Source organism: Haliotis rubra, unplaced genomic scaffold (assembly GCF_003918875.1).
Source record: "Haliotis rubra isolate DU_JTF1 unplaced genomic scaffold, ASM391887v1 Scf560, whole genome shotgun sequence".
NCBI classification, from domain to species: domain Eukaryota; kingdom Metazoa; phylum Mollusca; class Gastropoda; order Lepetellida; family Haliotidae; genus Haliotis; species Haliotis rubra.
The window spans coordinates 683,983-692,134 of NW_025767258.1; positions in this window are offsets into that span (position 1 = coordinate 683,983).

Genomic DNA, 8,152 nt, shown 5'->3' on the forward strand with positions numbered 1-8,152 from the left:
CTACCACTACAACCACCGCTATCACTACCTGACACGGTACTACCACTACCACTACAACCACCACTACCACTACCTCACACGGTACTACCACTACCACTACAACCACCGCTATCACTACCTGACAGGGTACCAGCACTACCACTACAACCACCACTACCACTACCTCACACAGTACTACCACTATCACTACCCCAACATCCCATCTCCACACCGAGAATAACTGAAGAATCACTTCATTGTCCATTGTAAACAAAGGGAAATGACAGACTTCTCTCTACTCTGACGTCACGGCCGAGGCTGACTGAACTTGGCCTAGACTGGGATTGGGATATACATACCCGCATTTGATATTTGAGCAGTTGTTGGTTGATTTAAGATAACAATAAAATCACGAACGCATTTTTCCAGTCTGTCAATTATCATACTTTATTTGGCCATTTAACATATGTTAAGAAGTTTATGTTCATTATGTCTCCTCTAAAGTCAATACCAAACACATTACGGTTCTCCTCCTTTAACTCCTGTTAAGGGGACTGGTGGGTGTGCGTCTGGTGTCCAGTTCCCACCCCTCCAACACCCCAGGGTAAATACTGACTACAGTTGTACACAGTTGTGTCTGCGGAACCTACGGTTAAAATAAAACGGTTACGCTCGAAATACAAGCTTCTCACTCTCCCCCTCTCTCTCTCGTTCTCTCTCTCTCTCTCTCTCTCTCTCTCTCTCTCTCTCTCTCTCTCTCTCTCTCTCTCTCTCTCTCTCTCTCTCTCTCTCTCTCTCCTCTCTCTCTTCTCTCTCTGGTCGACCTCCCTGGTTAGAGGTCCGCCTTCCGAGCGGAAGGTCGCAGGTTCGATCCCCGACGGAGTCATACCAAAAGACGTTAAAATATGGTACTTGTTGGTCCCTGCCTGGCGCTCGGCATTAATGGGTACAACATGGACTGGTCGGATCGGAGTCAGTATAATGTGTCTGAATGTTTGTACGCGTGTGAATTACAGGTCGTTGTTGGCTGCGGCGTTAAACAACATAAACTAGACGCCAAAAGTAACGTTACCCTCCTACCTTTATGAATTACTGAAAAACTATCAAAGATATTTTAGAAGGTTTTAGTTTACAAGAAACATTAACAACACAGCTTTATACAAATCACGAAAAAAAATTCTCAAATGCATTCTTATACTCATGCCAATAATGGTTGTCACCCCCTTCAATCTTTTTAATTGGAGAGGGTGGAGTGGGGGTGAGGTGTGTGAGGTGGGTTGGGATGGGGGGAGGGTTGCAACCATTATTGGCATGAGTATATTTTGGTAAAATATGCATTTTTCAGAAGAGTTAAATTGTTCTATACCCGTCCATGCCGAAATAAACGAATAATAGGGATTTTGATGTCCAAAAGAAAGGTTGAAATAAAATTCTGCTTTGGGACAATGATAAACCATTTAAAGTCACCATTTTTCAACTATTAAAACAAGAAACAACTGTTGTAGAGTGTGTAAAATTGTAAACTAATCATTGCTATGATTTCAGTCTTTTAAAACATTTTCTGCTGATTTGCATGAGTGAAAACAAGTGAAACGTGTCTTTGATATTGTGAAAAAATGTTTAGGAACATCTAAAATTATCTTTGTTAACATTTTTGCTTGCAAAGTAACATTTTTCCATTTTCTGTTTACACATAGCAATATCAATCGCCAAAACGCAGCAATATTCAAGCAGTATTTACATCCATTTCACATGTAGAATGATTCTATAGGGTATAAAGAGAGCATAGAAGACATGATCTGATACACAAGTACGAGAAATATGCCACGATTAACAGCTGAAGGGAGAGAAAGAGCCATTGGGATGGTGCAGATGGGGTCGACATACAATGTTGTTGCCAACGCCCTCGGATGCCACCGTATCACGGTTATAAGACTTATTCAGGGCTTCAGACAGACTGGGATCACCGTAGACAGACCAAGAAGTGGACGTCCACGCATCACAACGCCAGCTGAAGATAGGTACCCCCGTCATTAAAGAAGGAGGGTAACGTTTCTTTTGGCGTTTAGTGTACACTCACTGCCTTTGTCCATCGCATCATGTAATGTCTAGCCATACATAAGTCCAAGCCCTTCACAGTGGTCCCCCAAGTAGCTACAACCACCAAACCGCGACCCCAACATCAACTCACCGCTCCTCAAGCTCTGTGGACGCCTACTCCATGTAGGTCAACAAGCGTTGTAAATGTCCGTATATGTTGGTGATTAACGTGTCGTTGGAAGTGTCGTGGTTATTTATTATTCTAACCTATACTCGAATGTAAACTATCAAGGACTAGCACCGAGGTCAGCACCGAGGTCATCCTTCTGTTGTTATACAATAACGCAGTACAGCCTTGTTTGCAGATAGGTGTCACTCGAAGTGCAAAGCGTCCCTGACCAGCGAGAATTCAGCACTAATAAGACCGCTGGTCTTTCAGCACCGTTCATGTCGGTTTTAAGGGGCAATAATCTCAACCGAAACGTTAGATTGGGTTTGGTCGAGCCATCGAGTCTGGACCAGACAATCCAGTGATCAGCATCATGAACATCGATCTACACATTTGCTATACGATGACATGTGTCAACCAAGTCAACGAGTCTGACCAACCGATCCTGTTAGTCGCCTCTTTGGACAAGCATGGGTTGATGACGACCAATTCTAACCAGAATCTTCACAGGTCGAATGAGACGTTAAAGGCCATTTGTTCTCGTAGGTTTCATGAACGTGGTTAACCTGTCACACCTGGGGCATGTGTCATTTGCTCAGTGATACAAGGTTATGCCGTTCGGCGTAAGAGTGAGTGAGTTTAGTTTTACGCAGCTTTTAGCAGTATTCAAGCAATATCATGGCGGGGGACACCAGAAATGGGCTTCACACATTGTACCCATGTGGGGAATCGGTGTGACGAGCGAACGCTTTAACCACTAGGCTACCCCACCGGTGTAAGAAGCCACAGTCACAATATAAAATCCATCCATGTTCGTTTTTTCATAAACTTGGTTTTGTATCACCTGTTCGTTTACTTCAAATCGCTAAAGGAATACGAACACGGGCATAAAGCCGGATTTTACAAAACTGAAAGAAAAACGCAACATACAGTTGGAAATACATGCTACGACCGGTTTTACGTGTGTTTCCTAATATTTCCTAAATTCATATGACGCTTCTCCCTTGAAACATTTGCTCATCATATATTGCCGTATACACAAGCACCTTTTTCATATATGCTTATGACCGGATTTGCAGACATTTCCAAGCAATTGATACTTCAGTACATGCTTAATCATGGAGTGTTGCATTCATTTTGACTGTAAATGGTGCTGAATTTTCCGAATTATTTCTAAGTTTACATTTCCTCAGGAAATTGGGAATTTTTCCATTCTTTTCGTGCCTTTTAAACATATGTGTCATTCTGGATGTCAACGGTATGTAATTGAACCATTTTTATAGATGCTCATTTTATCAGTACTAAAACAAGATGATCATAGATTTGTCCACTGTCTGAAATATTAGGTTTGCTGAAACCTTTTCCATCAAGACTATTTGACTTCATAAAGCTTCAACCAAAAAGAGTCTGGCTTAGCAAAACAATGCTATGCTAGAGGAGAAGTTTCCATTAGGTGACCATCATAGTACCTTCCCTCCGACTGGATATTAGTTCTTCAGAAACATTTTAGACAGAGTCGGAGAAAAGGGCTCATTGTTGATTTTGAGCCATTATGCGTTTTGCTCATAGGGATTTGTTTGGCATATTCAACATAATATTACTCCCCTCAAATCTATTAAACCAACAACTACAGCGGTATGTGTCTCATTTTTAGAACAGTATAGCACTTGAATATATGATTCCTGCATGCAGTCAGTAACAAAAGATGTGTAAACAAAGTTGAGTTCGTAATCTGGAAAAATAGGTAATCACCCACTGTGTTGTTATAGAACAGAACAGAACTTTATTGCTTTTCAGGCCGTAAGACAACGGCATATGAAGGTCACAGTGATTATACAAATGTACACATTTTGGTGACATTCCGGGTTTTTTTTTTAATTTCTTCACGATTTAAAGTTAAATAGTACTAGAATCTGTACTTTACTGAGAAAGTGTAATCACAAATATAACATATGTTACATTTGACCACTTTCTAAAATGGCATTGTGTATTTCATAGCTTTCGGCCGTGGGAGCCGTGCCAATTAACACTTATCAGAGGGGTATACAAAGTCCGCAGTCTAGACTACCAGTTGTTCGACTTCCATTTATGTGGAAGCCGCGGTGGCTGAGCGGTCTGGGCGTCTGACTTTGTGTGCTGGCGATTAGGTGCCTGACTCTGAGGGTGTGGGTTCGAATCCCGGATGGTACTCAACCCCCCAAAAGTACTAGAATCTGTACTTTGCTGAGAAAGTGTAATCCCAAATATAACATATGTTAAATGGTTGGTTGGTGGGATTGTTGTTTAATGCCGCACTTGTTTCATGCCGCAATATTTCAGCTAAATGGCGGCGGTCTGTAAATAATCCAGTGATCAACTTCATGAGCGTCGTTTTACGCAACTGGGAATCGGTGACATGTCTCAACCAAGTCATCGAGCCTGACCGTTAGTCGCCTCTTACGACAAGCATGGATTACTGGTCCCCTCCTTCCCCTGTTCCCACTACCTCAAAGATCATTACAGAATACAATGCCAAGTAAGAGCACACACAATGTACATGGACATGCATCCGCATGTAATACTGTAAGGGACATTCTCGCGATCTCGACCTTTGGAAACAAGCTAAAAATGCCAAAAGTGCGAGAATGCGAGATTGCGAGAATCTCGCATTCTCGTGGTTTTGGTATAAAGCACTTTTTGTCAAAAGTCGACAACGCGAAAATGCGACATTTGTACACCCTGTCAAATCTCGCAATCTCCCAATGTGGAATTGCCAAATAAGGCCACAAAAACATGAAATCGCGATAACGCGAGAATGCAACATTCCATCTTCTCGCGTTCTCGTATTCTCGCGCATTAGACGCTGTCGTTGATTCAAATATCAAATATCCTGTCGTTTATACAAAAAATGATACCCATTGCAATTTCCCCCATTTGACTTGTAATGAGTGTTCCCATGTATCTTCGAGTGAACAACAGTCAGAAACAATAATGTATCGAATGTCTAAGAAATGTACATACCTCTATGATTTATAACTTCAGCACCCAGGGTTTAGAGTCAATCCTGCGCAAATGGGAATCTTAACTACGGATGGGAATTCTTGTTAAATGCAAGAGAACTGTTGTTGCGACGTTATCCGTCCTAAAAAGGGGTTACGTCACTTGGTGTTACAAAGGTTACCGAAACATTCGGCTCCATTCAGTGGAATTGGACGTTATACCCAGTAAACTTGGAACTGGAATGAAATCCAGAGTCGCTTTGGCATTGACTATTGAATATTTCAATATTTGTTTGTTGCGGATATACGGGTTGGGTTATTTGTATGGTGAGGAAGCATTTTCTTGAAACAATCATATTTGATTGTAGTGCAAGTGATTTACAACAAGAAGATATGGTCATCAATATCCCCCGCCATACCACAGTGTTCTGTTCCTATTTGGTTCCTGTGTTTTAACTCCTGAAGACACATACTACATTTGGTTTCCCCATATATAACAGTTACTGAGAAACTCTGTTCCCATTGGGGACACAAAGTCAAGAAACGCACGACACAGGCCACATTACCTGATTCAAAGTTAAATATTGTAAGGGCCGTTATTCGGGTTATAGCTGAAACGGCACCACAGCAGAACGGCACCAAATTTGTGTGGCGAAAACGGCACCATATTGGCGAAAACGGCTACTGATTTCTGGGCTAAAACGGCACCATATATAAAACAAAGTATGACGTTGGCTCATGTTTTATTTCATTTCATTATAACATCAGCAAGATTATATCAACATATGAGTCATTCTCAAAATCCGTGCATATTTATGTCAGATGTTTGTATCCGACAAACTTAAGTCAAAATCAAACCAAAAAATTATGGTAACTAACTTATCACAATATTTTCTGCACTTTACAGTAACAAAAGTAGGGAAACTATATTTTTATATTAACTTTAAACCACCCAATTTTACTCAATGTTCATGTGTCACAACTCCAGTGGCTGATGTCACAGATGTTAAACATTAAAACATCAAAGGTTGCGATGTTTTCACGCTAAATCGGGATGCCCTTTCCAATCACTGTCGGCACAGTAAATGTATTTACTATCAAAACATTCTGCAATCCGATTGTCAGCTATGGGATGTCCACTTCCAATCACTTGCCTTACATTGAATATATACGTTGATTTGATAATTACTGTAAGCGGTTACTTTTAGAAATGAACTGTTGTAATGAGTTATTCAATGCGCCGTTACCGTATAAAGTAGTTTTCACATCGTATCCTTGAATATAAAAATACAGCCTTGTTCTAAAATTGTGATAGTTCCGACATAATAGTAGATGTATTTATTATCTGCAATCCGATTATCTTATAACAAACTAGTTTTCCCCATAAGATTTTAGTTTGTGCCGTTTTCGCCATAAGATTTGTAGCCGTTTTCGCCAAGTCGAGGTTCTGTTATGTCCAAATGGTGCCGTTTTCGCCAGGTGCCGTTTTGCCGTGGTTCCGTTTTAGCCTGCACCTCCGTTATTCTTGGAGACTAGTAAAATACGATTGGGATTTAGGACTCATCTCGCGTGGTTTGGCATGTATCAGGCGCGGAGTAAGCCATTTTTTCGTGTAAGCCTGATAGGTTGCAAAGCTTTATATTTAGATAGTATTGGTGCTTGCCCAACTTTTTTAACAACAATCATGTGTAAGCCCGGGCTTTTTTACAGTGGTAACTACGCCCCTGTGTATGTCCGATTAATTTTCTTGCTAGAAATCCCATGCACTTACCACTTAAAAACAGGGAAAAGTATGCTAAAAATGCAATACTGTTCCGATCCAGCTGATGCATGGGCCGAAAATAGGAACTGATGAAAAATGATTCACTATACACAGGCAATGACTGTCTCATAAAGTTTCATCAAAGCCTCCTTAATATGTGTTTAAATACAACCTTCACTGCCTTTGCAGTCAGTATTTGAAATACGGACCGTTACATCTTCCGAAAACGGATGTGACATAATAGAAACGGAAATGGGATGTTATGATTTAAGATTTTATAGTAAGAGGAATAAATCGGATATGGAATATAATGAGAAAGGAAAATGTTATTTATTTTCTTATAAACTGGGATGGAACTATCAACCAATGGTTAATAGCTTTTATAAATTAACTGTAACATGGCAAATTTTGACATGAAGATGATGTTCCTTCGTCTCTGAAACGAGCTGAAACTGGTATTGCATCTGTTTTCTGAAACAGGAATTAACTTGATAAGGCAAAGCGTACTTATATCTTAAACCCGTGAAGATCCCGGTTAGAATATGCGTCTTCAGTTACCCATGCTTGTCGTCAGAGGTTAGGCTCGCTGACTTCGTTGACACATGTCATCGTATCCCAATTGTGCAGAACGATGCTCATGCTGTTGACCACTGGATTGCCTGGTCCAGACTTGATTATTTCCAGACCGCCGCCATATAGCTGGAATATTGCTGAGTGCGGCGTAAAACAACAACCAAACAAACAAAACCAAGTTCTTCCTTGCAGCTAGCTTGGAGTCCATGTTCACTGCTTGCAACTATATTTTGTTCTTGACTAAATGGTGTGAATATAGTTCAGCTATTGCCCAAAACTGCGTGAACAGAGGAAATATTTTCAGAATAATTATTATCATACGTAACTCATTAATATCGGTTAAAATCTATAAGCATTTCTGAATGTCCTGAGAAATTAAATGCTGTGAAAAATTACAAATCAGAGAGAAATAAATACATGTTTTGAAAGGCACCTAAATATGTTCCAGTTCGTTCGAATTTAACACGCCTCTCTCATTCATTCAAATATGCATAAACAGGTGCGATTTCCCTGTAAATATGGCCTATCACAACCGCTAGTATCACGTGACCTAGAGCATTGTTCACTCAACACATGTGGCCGAACTGCCTGTGAACCTTGTCTTATTCCAGATGCGTGTTTATCGTAAGAGTTCTAATCGGGTGATATAAC